This window comes from Lonchura striata, chromosome 14 (assembly GCF_050655825.1).
Source record: "Lonchura striata isolate lonStrDom1 chromosome 14, ASM5065582v1, whole genome shotgun sequence".
NCBI lineage: Eukaryota > Metazoa > Chordata > Aves > Passeriformes > Estrildidae > Lonchura > Lonchura striata.
Window position 1 is genome coordinate 11,304,383 of NC_140716.1, and position 14,679 is coordinate 11,319,061.

The 14,679-nt window shown below is 47.0% G+C and overlaps 1 long non-coding RNA gene across 1 annotated transcript in view; it reads right to left on the reverse strand.

Moving 5' to 3' along the window:
- LOC146766086 (uncharacterized) overlaps positions 1-14,469 on the reverse strand; it is a 50,524-nt gene extending 36,055 nt beyond the window's left edge. The window contains exon 1 of the long non-coding RNA XR_014958415.1: positions 1-14,469. This exon is cut by the window's left edge and continues 19,314 nt beyond it. This is a non-coding gene — a long non-coding RNA (uncharacterized LOC146766086).
- Positions 14,470-14,679: the final 210 nt, after the last annotated feature.

Below are 14,679 nucleotides of genomic sequence, written 5' to 3' on the forward strand. Positions count from 1 at the left end.
TGATCAATCTTGGCTGCCCGACAGCAGGTAGAGCAAATAAAAACCCCTTTGATCTACTCTGCTATGGATCTGCTTGTTAGAGTACCTTTGGAGAATGTTTATTTATCTGGAAATATAAACATACTTGAGGATATGTTTTTCTGCAGAACTTTCCGCTGAAAGGTCAAAATCCTTCAATTTCTTCATTTCCTGAATTCTCCATCACGTACCTCAAGAGTGCAGATGACCATTGGCACATCCTGGTGTTAGCAATTAGAGGCATGGGATGGGTCTGAGTGGGTTTGATTGCTCTAAAACAGATTTCCCTATCAGCTACTGAATTCAGGATTCAGATTTTTAATCCTCTCCTGGAAATTGCCTTTTTTGGGTTCTGCTTTCCTAAAGTGAAAGAGAATATTCCTAAACTGTCCTTCCCTTTCCTACAGCAGGGGATTGCTCCTTTTTTGAGGAATTTGGTCTTAAGTTCAAAGGTAAATTGTCATGGGAATGGTACCTGCAGGAGCTTGCTCTGAGCTGGACCCTGCCAGCTCCAAAGATTCCCCACAGGATTTACTGAAGGATGATGAATGTCAGATCTCTCCAGACAGGATACAGAAGTTCTGCAAGGAACTGTGGAGATTGATTTCCCCTTTATGAAAAAGGTTAATTACAGAGCCTTGGGAACATGTTTGTTATTTACTACAACAATAAAGAGACCACCTTTGACTTGGGTAGCAGTTTAGCCCAGAGATTAAGCTTCCTACTGTTCCAGTTTTGCAGCTGAATAAACTTAGATGTGGAGAGGGGACTGGGCCATCCCACCTGCCCCAGTGACCTGCTTGGGGGAGCTGGGGTTCCCAACATCCATCCTGCCCACCATTCCAAATAAATGCACTCAAGGGGGTGCAGCCAGCCCAAGGGATGAAGCCAGCTGAGGCCACAGCACCAGGAAATCTATGGCAATGAGCACAACTTGTCCCTGGAGGAGCCACTTGGGCACAAGGATCATTCCTGGTGCCAAACACAGCCTTGCTTTTGCCAGAGCTTGTAGGGCTGGCTTGCTAGCACTGCAGCACTCCCAAAGGCAGCCAGAACCCTCTGGAATGCACCCTGCAGGCTTCAGGGACCGAGTTTTGGGCCAGCTGAGCAGGCTGGCAGGAGGCACTTGAACCATTCAGCCAACTGGTTCCACCAAACACCGCCCTTCTCCCTACTTTGTGCTCACGTATCTTCTCAGCCTGGCTGAGTTCCATGGGGAGGAGATTTGATTTGTTTGGCTTTGTTTTTTCTCACAACAATCTTTAGGAGCTGTTGAATACAACACTTTCTTTTGTGTCTGTGCTGACACCCATGGGCAGGAACCCTGAGGGCAGATGCGCTTCGGGAGCATCAGAAGGGTGAGAAGCCCTGCCTCCACTCCTGCAGCTGTGGGCAGCTGATGTTTCTATCCTTGGAAAGATCAAATGCCTCCCAAGAGGGGCGTTAGGAAGTGGGCAGCCCTCTGCAGAGCCCAGCCCAGCTCTGTGCCAGCACAGCCCCGCTGCCCTGGGGAACCACTGCACAGCTTTGGTCCTGCCACTGCAAGGATGAACCCCCCCACCAACAAATCAGTTCATTCCTTTGGTGAGGGCAATAACCAGAAGAGAAAAATGGGAGAAAAACAAACCTGACCTTATGACATTTGTGACACTCTGACAAGAACACAAAATGGCAAGAGGTCCTATTTTTAAAGGCCATCATCCTGCTGCTGTCGGACCATGGCAGAAAGCTGCCTCCACAACATGCCCTCAGAAATAAAAGCTGGGCTAATACCTAAAATCACTGCAACATGCTTCTGGTTTAAGGTCTCTCTCAGGGAAACTGAAGTCTGTGGAGAAAAAAAACTATCCAGTATTTATTTTATATCTGTGTGCTTAAATTTAGCCATGACTGATTCTGCAGAGGAACTCTGGATCTGTCCAGAAGAGAAACAGAAGGCAGAACCAAGATGCCAATAAACAGCCAAGGATTTACACACTCACAAAAATGTGGAAAAACAAAAAAAAAAAGGTAGCTCCATGGTCTTATATTGTAAATGAACAGTTGTAAGAAAACTAGTGGGTTTTTAGGCTCTCCAGGTTAAGAATATATTTTTAAGACTTTAGATTAATGAGACCTAGTGCACTCACTTAAAGCAGGAAAAATTCTTCTTTAATTACTCAAAAGAAAAACCCAATAATTAATAGCTACCAGAAATAATAAATCAGCCAGGATAATCTCATTTTCATTATGCTTATTCACCCAAGAGATTGGTTGAATCAAACTCAATTTCATTCTTCCAGAAATAAATACTCTATTATTTTTAGCTCATTTCCCAGGACCATGCAGTCACTGTGCTTGGGCTGCCTGCCTGTTTGTACACTCTGATAAGTTTGGAGCCTGCTGGCCAAGTTCAACTTGAATTAATGCCAACATAGTAGTCTAAGAGATCTTATTGTCAGACTTGTTTTGTGACCAACCTCTGGCCAGGAAGGAATCAAACAAATGGCCCTGCTTTGGCAGGCAGAAGCAACGTGGTGTGAAACGTCCTTACCTGATTGCACAGGAATGGGTGGGCACAGGGAGAGAGAGGGAATGCAGAACCACACATGAGGATACAGACAGGTCATAGAGGCACTGCATGGAAAGCCCAAACAGTCACCAAATAGCCAGTAAATATATCTGGGATTTCAAACAGAATCATTTATTATCATACCATATTTATTTATCCTCAAAAAATCAGATAATTTTAATACTAAAAATATTCTATTACCTATATGGCAAAAGATATGTTAGAAAATTTCCTGACACTGACCCAAAATTCCCACAAACTGGGGGGGATAATCCTTAGCAAGCTGATGAGCAGGTTGTGTTCTATGAAGGAAATTCCTAACCCGTTGCTTACAACCTATTTCATGTTATTACTAAAATATTTGCTGAATGGATATGATTCAATATCTCCTTCTCTTTGCAAAATTCTTCTAAAGCCAAAAATAGGTTATGACTTAAAAATAATATGCACCACATTGGAAATCAATTAAATACTCTCTGACCAAGATCCAATAACCAAGTAATGAGCTGTCACACTTCTGTTTTAGGAGTGGATTATGTTTTTTCCTGGGCATTGGCAATGACTACTTTCTGTGTGTGTCAATTCTGTAACATGACTGACCATTTACTAACAGAGATGTTTGATACACAACCTTGGGACAGTGTTTATGGTAAATACTGCAAAGTAAACAACCAGCATTACCCAGAGCTTGGGCTGCAGCACCAAGCTGTGCCTCAGGAAAACTCCAGACTTCTCCCAGGTGCCCCTTCAGCTGCAGTGAACCAGCAAAAGGGGGTGACAAAGTGGATCACAGCCACAGGAGCCAGCTGCTCCTACAGTCCCATCCATGCTCTCCCTGGTCAGAGCACTTGTGGATGAGAGTGCTGGACTTGTACCAGGAGAGAAAAGTCTTTGATCAGCAGGAAGGAATGAACAAAATCCACAGAACATCTCAAATCCCAACATTTAGGGCAAAGACAGCACCCACCTTGAGTGTTATATACACTCCAAAGAAACAAATGAGGAACAGGAGCAGTGGAACAGCCCAAACCAACTTGAAAGCAGAGTAGCTTGGCTCTTACCATTTAGCAGTAGAACAGAACTGGCAGTGAAAGGGTATAAAAGGCCCTAACCACCAGGAAAACTTAACAGTCCCAGCATCAAGGAGATTCCCAGTCTGCCTGGCAGGAATGGTCTGGGGAGGGACCATGCTGGGGACAGTGGCTGGCTGGATTTCCTCTGCCTTGGCTTGCCACCAGGGATCAGAAAGCCACTGTGAAGATGGAGTGAGAAACTGCAAGAAGAAAGAAGAAAATCAGTATTTACAAACTCACAGGGAAATTTTTTATGAGGACCTGTTACATTTCTGCTCAAAGCCTGCTGCACTATGCAATGGCCTTTTATGTCTGGGTTTTTTCCTTAATTAATTCTGGTGTTGACCATTTTCACATCCTCCTTTCTGTAGTAATTACAGCAGACAAGAGAAATGAGCCTGAAACATCAATGGATGCAAGTAACACTTGACTTCATGGTGTTCCAAATCAATTCTCCTTAGTGTGGGCTTATCTTGAGCAAAACAAAAGAAATCTGTGAGAAACTCAGTGCAGCAGAGAGGGAAACACAGGTCGGTGAGCACTGCAGGTGGGCTCCCTGGTAGTCATTTGAGGAGGATGTGGCACATTAAGGTGCAGAGACCTGACTCTTGCTGAATGCACTGGACAGTGTAAGCTCAGAGTGGTTCTCAGCCCAGACCCAGCATGAGCAATCCCACAACAGCTTAAATATATGCTAAAGGGATTACCTGGCAAACGTGACATTTCATGTGGTGCCAGCTCACCTTCGAACACGTGGCAAAATGTGGGCAATAAATTCCAGGATGCTGGCACAACATCCTGAATGCCACCAAGCACTGAGCAGCTCTAGCTCTGTCAGTGTCACACGCTGTGACAAATTCAGACTCACCTCTTTTTCCCTTAAGGAGCAGCTGACAAATAAACAGCAACCTGCTGAGATGCTCTAAAGCATCCTAGCCAGGACTGTGATGGGGGTGTGACTGAGAACTCCTCCTCACTCCAGGTTTTGGGATTTCTCATAGACCTTTATCAGTTCTGGTATCAGAGACCTGCACACATGTGACAAAGCTGGGGACCAGAAGCTCAGCAGTGTGGCACTGTGCTGAGGGAAGTTTTCATGGCTCTTGGTTCTCCTCTTGAGCACCTGAATCTACAATTTGCAGTTCAAGTCTAATGATTTCACTTGTGACTCACCAGCAAACAAGTGTTTTCTGCACTCTTTAGTCCAGCAGGATATATACTTTTCAAAAGGTAAAAACTTGTCTTTCTTTGACACAAGGGAGTTATACAATCACTTAAAAGAAAGTAGATAAACTCTAAAATAATCCCTTTTTTAAAATTGCTGTCCTGGTTACTCTAGGCTTATGTACAATGCCTTTACCAGCTAATTGCAAGTAAGATCTTGCCTAAATGAAGAAGATGCATGAGCATTTGCTAGAAAAAATGCTTTTTTATTTTCCTTAAAACTCTCATTTATCAATACTTTAGTCCATGTTTAGCCTTATTCCACATAATCTTCATTAACTTTTGACACAAACATTTCATTAACTTTTACTACTATCACTATTGCTCACCAAAGCCTAAAGCAAAAGTTGAACCTGGGAATGGAAAACACTTTATCCCTTTTGCAGCATGCACAAAAGGAGTGTGGTTTCTGTTTCTCTGCCTCCCTGGGGCATTCACTTCTCCAAAGAACCCCATTGCCTGGGGAAAACACCATATTCCTTACCTTTCTTATTTGCCTGTAACTCTGAGAATAAAAGCAACACACTTTTGCAGGACAGCCAAACTTCAAACTGACCTGGTGAAGGGGGCAAACTCCTCTGCAGCACTTCTGCTCCCCGTGGGAGAGATTGTGACTGCATCCTCACCAGCAAAACCTTGGAACGATTTCAGTGTAGCAGAGCTGTTATAAATTCATGAGAGCACAGCAGAGCTCAGCGTGGGGCCTGTCTCAAAGGGCAGTTTCACACAGCATCCATGTATTGCTTCCTAAGGGGCCATCTCCTAAAGTCTGTGAGCAAGAGCAAGCTGCACTGCCCCCACAGAGGCAGAGTGATCCCTCCTGCCTGATGCCATTCCCCAGAAATGCAGGAATTCCCCGGAGCAGAGACAGCAGCTCCACCTGGCAAAGGGAGGGTACAAATTAAACTTGACAGCTCTGGAAGTGCTTCAGCATCTACTTGCAGCAAGTCCTACAAGGATACTGGTAAATGGTTTGGAGTTATTTTAGTAGGAATGATTTAATAGTCAAATTGGTTTTGCACAGATCATTGTTACAATGGGTAGCATGAAAAGGAGGGAGAATTATACTTTCTCCTGAGCCTCCTGTATTAATTTCATCAGGAAAATCATTGCCTGGGAGTACCCAGCCTTGTGAAGACCTTCTTTTCATGCATTAGTGAATTATGTTTTAATTCATATTATCAGTGATGGAAATACTATGCAGAAAACCCATCACACACAGATAATTTGGGACCATGTACCCATCTTTGCCAGCTGCCTCCAAGGAGGAGCTGCTGTCCTCACACACCTCAGCAGCACCTCAATCAACAATTCTGTGTATCATTACCTGAAGTTATCCTTGATCTTTGACTCCTTAATACAGAAAATGCTATAAAAAAGTGCCAGCCAGAGGGCTGGCTTTCCACAGATCATTCAGAATGTTTTTCTATTCCATATTTGAAGCCTTTAAAAACACTCCTACTCCACTGCTTAGTGAGTCCTGTGGATAACCAAGTGGATGCTTCTTATCTCACCTGCTCCTCCTTGTCTTGTTCTGTTAGAGACCCTCCCTGTTGGATAAAGTCATCAGGTCTTTGAATAAGGAGAAACAATTTCTTTCACTTGATTAACTGCATGACTTAATGCTATCAGCCCCATTAGGGGACAGGAGCATGAGACAGGCTATCAGGGAATCAAAGTCAGTCACAGCAACACAAATCCCTGCAGCAGCAGCATGAGGTTTGAATAATCAATTGCACATTCCCAGGGAGTTTGCATCCAATAATAAAAAGATTTCTTGCAGCTTTCAAAGGTATTGTGCTGCAGAGGAGATTGACAGTAAAATTCCTACAGCATCGCTTCTTAGGTTATTTGCAGAGCTTGACATGGATAAGGTGCAAATTTGGGGCAATTCAGATATGAGAATATGACATTATGATAGAGATATTTGTAAGCAACTGCAATTATTAGAATGAGATAAATTGCCTTTGACTCTATCCAGGTGCCACTGGTCAGGAGAGCACCTATGGCAAAGTGAACTCCCAGCTGCCTGAAGGCTGAGAGAATCCTGCCCAGGTTTTCATTAACTAATAGCTCAGTAAGTGCTTCTTGGTATGTGTGAGGCCTAAGGCAGTGCTAACCTGCTCAGAGGTCACTGAGCATTTGAGAGAAAGCTGCCCACTGCAGCAGGTGAGTGTTTCCAAACCCCAGGGAGCCACACAGTTCTGCCAGTGTAGGCAGCACAGCTCTGTTGTACATGGCACACAAACCCTGAGCTTCCCTGGAGCCCAAGGACAGTCAGTGCAGCTCCAGTGCAGCTCCAGTGCAGCTCCACTGTCCCCAGTCCCTCCTGCCTTAGCCAGGATTTCCTGTGCCTCCAGCCCACGGACTGCAGGGCTGCAGGGGCTGGGGAGGAGACAAAGTGCAACATGCTGGACAGGTCAGATAAGGTTTTTGCTTTTAAACCAAGCAGTTTGCTTCAATTGCTGATACACACAGGCTATTTTTGTCTGATGGGATGCATCAGTCAATTCTGGTACATCAGTATCCACATCAAAGCTGTCACATGTGGTAGATGTCTCAGGAAAAGGAACTAGGACTGACAAAGTCCCATAAGGCCAACCAGGACTCCAGAGAAACTCTGGAAGTTTGGAGCCCAGGCCAAGAACCCATCTTGGTACGTTTCTGTCTGAGATTAAAACCTTTGTACCACCTCAGTCCCAGAAGCTTCCCAGAATAAACATCACTACAGCTACCAAGAACATGGAGTGAACTGCAAAATAATTACACTCATCATGTGCCAAGGGAAACCTGACTGATTGCTGCAATGCTGATTAGTTGCTCCCCCCTACCCTGGAGAGCATTAGCCCGAGAGCAGAAGACACCTTTGCTAGGCACTGAAATAGCAAGGTTATCTCTTTGGCAGTGTGGCTGAGGTTATAGTCCCAGGAAAGGCTCATTTCAGCTCATTGTCACAACCTCTTCCCCTCCTGCTGCCCATCCCTCTGGGAGGGTGAGGCATGACCACCCCAAGCAAGAAACCAGTCCAGTCTTGGGCACTTCCAGGCAACCACAATCCTTCCTGCCAGCTGAGGACACTGCTCTCACACAGCTAGATGGCACAGTAATGTGCTCCACTCTGCAGCAGCTGCTTGCCAGAGATTAGGACTTCCAGCACTTTTTTAACTAAAAGAATTTACATCTTCAATTCCCAGTCAATTCTCAGCCCTGCTGCAGTTCAGCCATCTGACAGGAGCACACCAAACCTCATGTTTGGGAAATTCATATATATATATATATAAGCTCCCAAGTAGGATATATTAATTATCTGAAGCCCAGCCTCCAGGCCTTTTCCAAAGCTGCTCAGCTCCAGCCATCACAGGGTGCAGGAGGAAGCAATAGGTCTCATACCCAAGATTAACTCTCCAGAGCTTTTCTAATTAGAGACACCAGCTCCTTGCCAAGGAGATGTGCCTGCTGCAGCTTATTTTAGCTCTGCAGTTCTGACAAACCAGACACTTTCCTTCTTATGATCTTGTGTAATTGGAAGGCAAACTTTTTCTGAATAATGAATGCTCAGAGACAACACTTCATGAAGCAGCATAATCTCATGATAAAAACAGATCTACAAAATGATAGCTTAACTGTAACAGAGAATTTGCCCCTGTAAATCCCAGAAGCAGTGAACAGTTGAGGTTGTCAGGAATCCCCACTCCAGCCCCTGCTCATGCTGGAGCCAGCCTCAGCCTCAGGTCAGACTGCTCTGAGTGCCCAGTGAAGCTCTGAGTGTGCCCAGTGAAGCTCTGAGTGTGCCCACAGAGCTCTGAGTGTACCCAGAGAAGCTCTGAGTGTGCCCAGAGAAGCTCTGAGTGTGCCCACAGAGCTCTGAGTGTGCCCAGAGAAGCTCTGAGTGTGCCTACAGAGCTCTGAGTGTGCCCAGTGAAGCTCTGAGTGTGCCCAGAGAAGCTCTGAGTGTGCCCACAGAGCTCTGAGTGTGCCCAGTGAAGCTCTGAGTGTGCCCACAGAGCTCTGAGTGTGCCCAGTGAAGCTCTGAGTGTGCCCACAGAGCTCTGAGTGTGCCCACAGAGCTCTGAGTGTCCCCAAGGGCTGAGGTCTCCCTGCCTCTCTGGGGCCCCGTGGCAGTGCCTGGCCACGCTCACAGACAGAACAATTTTCCTACCTAACAATTCCACTTGCATCACTGCCCTTTGCTACACAGCTCAGAAGGGAGTCCATCTCTAGTCTCTGCAATTTCTCACTAGATTACATTATATTTGTTATTTGAATTGATCTTTGGTGCTCTCCCCATTCTAAGCTTTTAAAAAACGAGAGACTCCAGAGTGTGAGGTCACTTCTGCAGGTAAACAAGGTGAACTGCGACCACAGCCCCAGCAAAACTCCTGCTAGGCAAATGTACATTTTCCAACTTTCCTTTCCTTTCTGCTTTACTCTGAGGACTGTTTGATAGAGCTCCCCAGGAGCAGAAGCACAGCTCCTGTCACCACAAAGCACCAGAAATTCAGTGCCTCATCCAGACAGAGATGAGGATTAACATGCTTTCCTAACTCCTTTTGCTTTCCTTACTCCTTGTACTGGGACAGAGTTCACAGAAGTTTCTAGTCCTTTGTTCTTTCCCATAACAAAGGGGGAGAGAAAAACCAGGTCAAAAAACATTTTTCTTCTTCTTCCATCAGCTGTGAGCAGCTCCAGGCTCCCTGATGTGCAGCATGAGCTAACAGCACCTTCAGTGGAGGGCAGAGGAGCCAGCAGATGGAGGTTAGGGGTGTACAGGCCTCTCAGAAGAGCAGTCCAAGAGCAGGACAAAGCCAACACGCAGGTGTTGTGGAGAATCCCAGCACAGAAACGAGATTTCCATTTGCCCTGATGGTTTCACTCCATGTGTTACCTGTGTGCCTCAAACCTCTGAGCTGAAATCAAGAACAGGACCTGCAGTGCCCACCCTTCCCCACAGCTGATGTGTGTCACAGCACAGAAACCAGGAAAAGATGGGAGCAAACCAAAGGTCAATGCAATATAGAGGCTTTAATAGAGTTTTCTGTGCTTTTTCCCTTGGACAACACTGAGGGCTCAGCCCTTTGTCTTAACACAGCACTACAGGCTTTGGCAGGTATGTAATAGAAAATGTACCACAGGGACATTTTATTGTGTTTCCTTTTGTGCTTCTCCCCTTCCCCCAGTGTTCTGAGAAAAAGGTAGAGGAGTTTCATCTATTGCCAACTGCTCTATTAAAACAACAGAAATTTGGGAAGCCCCAAAGCATTATTTGTAGCCACAAATAAGCACAGTTTATAGCTAAGCCTTTCACATCAGCAAATCACAGCAGGGCACTGAAGAACTGATTGTGTACCTAAGCACGTTTGCACCCTACCTAAATATCAAGCATTAATTTAGAGTGTTAAATGCCCACAGCACACTTCAAACTGCAGAGAGAGAAACAGCTGAGGTGATCTGAATAACAACCCAGATGTTACCCTGGTCTCTGCTTCCTGCAAAGTGAGCCCACAGGGAATGCTGTCCCATCCCATAGAATAAATGTCAAACCTCAGGTGAGATGAGCCCAAATCCCCCTCCCAACAGCCACTACTGCCACCCACAGCTCCCCAAGAGTCAAACACTGAGGCTCTTCGTCATTATGCATTATTTAAAAATTCAGCTGTTGATTCTAGCAGTTTGTCACATCATGGCATATTGCTCCTCTCTCTTTAGAACAGATAGTGTGGGGTGTGTAAAATAACAGACACCCCCTTTCCTCCTCTATTCAAGCTTTAACTCCACATAAGAAATACTCATTCCCCAAACCTTTGCACACTGCTCCTACATGCAAGGTACAGGCTAACACACTGACCCTGAACGAGCTCCTTGTAGCACAAATTCAGCAGCAGCACCAAACCACCTGGCAGCTCTTGTAATTGCTTTCTACTAATTTACATTATACATTAATCTAACATTATACATCAATCAATAGGTGAGAAGATTTCACTGCTCGCTGGTTTTGAGGAACCAATTAAAGGAGTGATAAAGAAGATTAATTTATTACAAGATCTGCTAGGAGGCTAAATGCTTGCAGGAGGAAAGGAAATATTGACTTGGATTTACGAGAGGAATAACTCCCATTCATATATGTGTACATATATATATAGAATAAGATGCAGCAAACAGCTTTGGCACGTGCTGTTGAGTGGGTTTGCTGGGCACAGACTGGAGATGAAGGATGGAAAGAAGCAGCATGGAGCTTCCTTCTGGAAAAGCACTGCTGTGATTCTCTGAATGCAGAGACTCAGAAGCCTTACATGATAAAAAGTGATAAAAACCCCAGCAATGAGCTGTGAGCTGTGCAGCCATCAACCCCACAGGATCAGCAGGGCCATGGGACAGAGTGGCCCTGGGTGTGTGGGTTGCAGTAGACAGGCCAGCCCAGCACTGCACAGGACACAGCCCAGCATGACCCAGCAGCAGCACCCCAGCCAGCAGCTGCACAGCTGCTTTCACCAGCTCCAACACCCAAGGTGGCTGTTCAGTGTGCTGGGACATGCAGATGTGCCCCAACAGCATCTGCATCCCTTCTGCTCACAATGCCAACCTTCAGGACTCACTTCTGCATCTACCAGGCCATGGTGGGCCTGCCTCTTATTTCATCTATCTAAAAAAAAAGACCAGTTTTCCATGGGGATTTAGCTGCAGCCTCACAAAACCCTGACACACACGTGGCACCTGTGCCACTCATCACTGGGAGTTGGAGCACAGCAGCACAGGAGGGACACTGACCTGTAAGTCAGGGTGGTGGCAGCAGCCCCATTCAGTGGTGGCTGCAGTCCTCCTGAATGGCAGAGAACACTCACACACAAAGGCAGTGGCTGGGGGCCCGATGGGCAGTGACTCGCCCATGGTTGTGTGCCTGTGTGCCCATGGCTGTGTGCCAGGCTGTGTGCCTTGTGTGCCAGGCTGTGTCCTTGTGTGCCCATGGCTGTGTCCCTGTGTGCCCATGGTTGTGTCCCCATCTGCCAGGCTGTGTCCCTGGCTGTGTCCCTGTGTCCCTATATGCCTGTGACTGTGTGCCCCATGTGCCAGGATGTGTCCCTGTGTGCCTATGGCTCTGTCCCTGTGTGCCAGGCTGTGTCCCTTTGTGCCCATGGCTGCATTCCTGTGTGCCCATGGCTCTGTCCCTGTGTGCCAGGCTGTGTCCCTCTGTGCCAGGCTGTGTCCCCAGGTGCCAGGCTGTGCAGTACCTGCAGATTGTGCACGGTGCTGGTGGCACAGCCGGGATGGGGTGAGAGCTGCCAAGTGTGAAAGGATTGGCATCTGCCCAGCAGGCTCTGCTTCATGGCCTGCTTTAGACACACACATTTGGAAAGGAGCAATCGATACTGCACAGGGCAGAGCAGCACATGCATTGTCTGCAGCTAATTATGCTGTACAGTATTCATTTTAATGTTACCCTGAAAGGAGGGAGCACGGCAGGTCAGCCAGGGAAAGTGGCAGTGCTGCTGTACAGCCCAGCCCTCATTTCTCTGAAAACTCATGTCAATGCAGTGCAAATCCTGTCAACCAGGCCATTACAGAGCAGGGCTCGAGGAAATCCATTAAGCCTCTACCCTGCTCACCATGCTGCTGTTTATTCTTAGCAGTGCCACACGTGCCTTTTGGGCTCTGCTCCACACCCAGCCCAGCATCTCCCTTCACACCAGCAACATCTCCCCAGGAAAAGCTGGACAGAGACCCAGGGACTCAGGTTACCCTCCTCTTCCTGACCAAGCACAGGTTGTTCAGAGCAACATAAATGCCCAAATTGAGCCTGGATACCTGGAGACCTTAGCCTATGCCTTGGTATCTGACTATTGATTCACCCAGCACAGGGCAGCACCGTAAGGAAAGTTGTATTGTGAGACCAAGGATGCTGCTCTGAGCCAAAGAGCCTGTCCTCAACATGGCTTTGCAGTCTGTTGGGTGACAGCATCCTTCATCTCTTTGCACATCAAGTCAAAATCTGTGAAATATCACAACAATCCCTTTCTCCCAACCTTCATCTGAGTCTTCTTCAAGGCTGAATCTCCCCTTACAGTATCTTCAGTGCTTGGAACTGATTCTCATACTACCTGGCCTCTGTTTTAAAGCCTCAAAATGACAAAAGAAAAAAAAGGCCAATGCCTGGAAAAGCAATTATTTTAATTACTCATTCTGGGTGCAGAAAGACCCTCAGTTGTTTGAAGCCCTTGATTCAAAGGTATGGCTGTTACAGGCAGCTGGCCAGCACAGAACACACTACTGCCATGCCCTCTGCAGCACCCGGAGGTGCTTCTCTATCCCAGATTACAGGAAATTAACATTTTCAAAAGCTTTTGAGTGTTTCCAGGCAGGAAGCATTACAAGAGGCAGCAGAACCAATATTATTTATATAGATCCCATTATTACAAACTAGAACTCCACACTGTCACTGTAATAAAGCATTACCCAGGAGGCCACTGAAAAACCTGAATAAAATCCTGTAATACAGGATGAAATAAGAACAAAAAGGAGGCAGCCTTTCAGATGCCTTGATGTTATCTCTTTAAACAGAGCTGCCTTGACATATGCTGTGCATCACAGGGGACTGGCACGTCAGCAGAGCGCTCCACGACAGCCACAGGGCTTGAAAATCCACCTTTCCCTTCCCACCTGTATTTTCAGGTTTATTTATTCCTCTTTTGTTTTTCTACTGATGTGAATATGTATCTTCTGTTGGGGGGTTTGGCAGTAAGAAATCCCAGGGGATAGCCCTGGCAGGTACTGCCTGATTTGAAGGCAATACTGGACAATCTTCATGCAGAACATCCCTAACAGGGACAGATTGAGGCAAATTCCTCCTTAAAAACCAGGATACTGCTCTGCAGAACCCCACAAGCTATGATGTGCCCTCTCTTTTCAAGCAACCAGCTACAGGAATGACAGCAGCAGCACGTGCTGCAGAAACAAAGCCAATATTGCCTGTCTCTGGAGCCTGCCCAAAGGATGAGCAGTTCCCACCTGTGCAGCAGCCAGGGTTTGCACTGTGGCTCCAAAGTGCCACTGCTGCTGCCTTGGGTATGGCTGCAGACTTGGCTGGGGGTGGGCTTACACCCATGGACCAGGTGGCTCTTTATTTTTAGGCACAGGCTTCTCAAATGTGGTGCTCCAGGAGGTGAAGACTCCTTCCCTCAGCTCCAAGTGAGCCTTGCAGCACCTCTGCACCAGGCAAGGCACACCCAAGGGACAGGGAAAGCCAATATTACTGGTGCTCTCTCTGAGGGAGCTACAGAGAGATGCTTGTTAGTATGGATACAGAAACCCAAAACCAGGACACTCTGCCCCTCCTATTTGTGGAAGCAATAATTCTCTGGAGGTGCTTAAAGAATACAGAACAAACCACGCACAAAGTAACCTCATTTCAGATCTGGATCCATTCCAGGACAGTTGTAGACAATTATCAGCATGTGGTGATTTGCAGCAGAACTTTCAGTCAGCATCTCCATGATGCCCATGTGAGACCCTGAGGAGCAGGGGCTGGCACAGTGAAAGGCTGAGCTGGAGCTCTGCAGCACCCACACAGCCCCAGCCCGGGACAGAGGGGCAGTGCCAGCCCAGCCCTGGGCAGGGCTGCCAGCACTGCCCTCCCCAGCCCAGGACAGCGGGGCAGTGCCAGCCCAGCCCTGGGCAGGGCTGCCAGCACTGCCCTCCTGCCTGCCAGGCAGCCTGGGGACAGCCAGCTGGGACAGGCACAGGCTGCCCAAGCCAGCCCAGTGAAACCCACCCAGAAGCACCCACCCAGCTGGAGCCAGCTAAAGCTGCTAGTTGCCACCA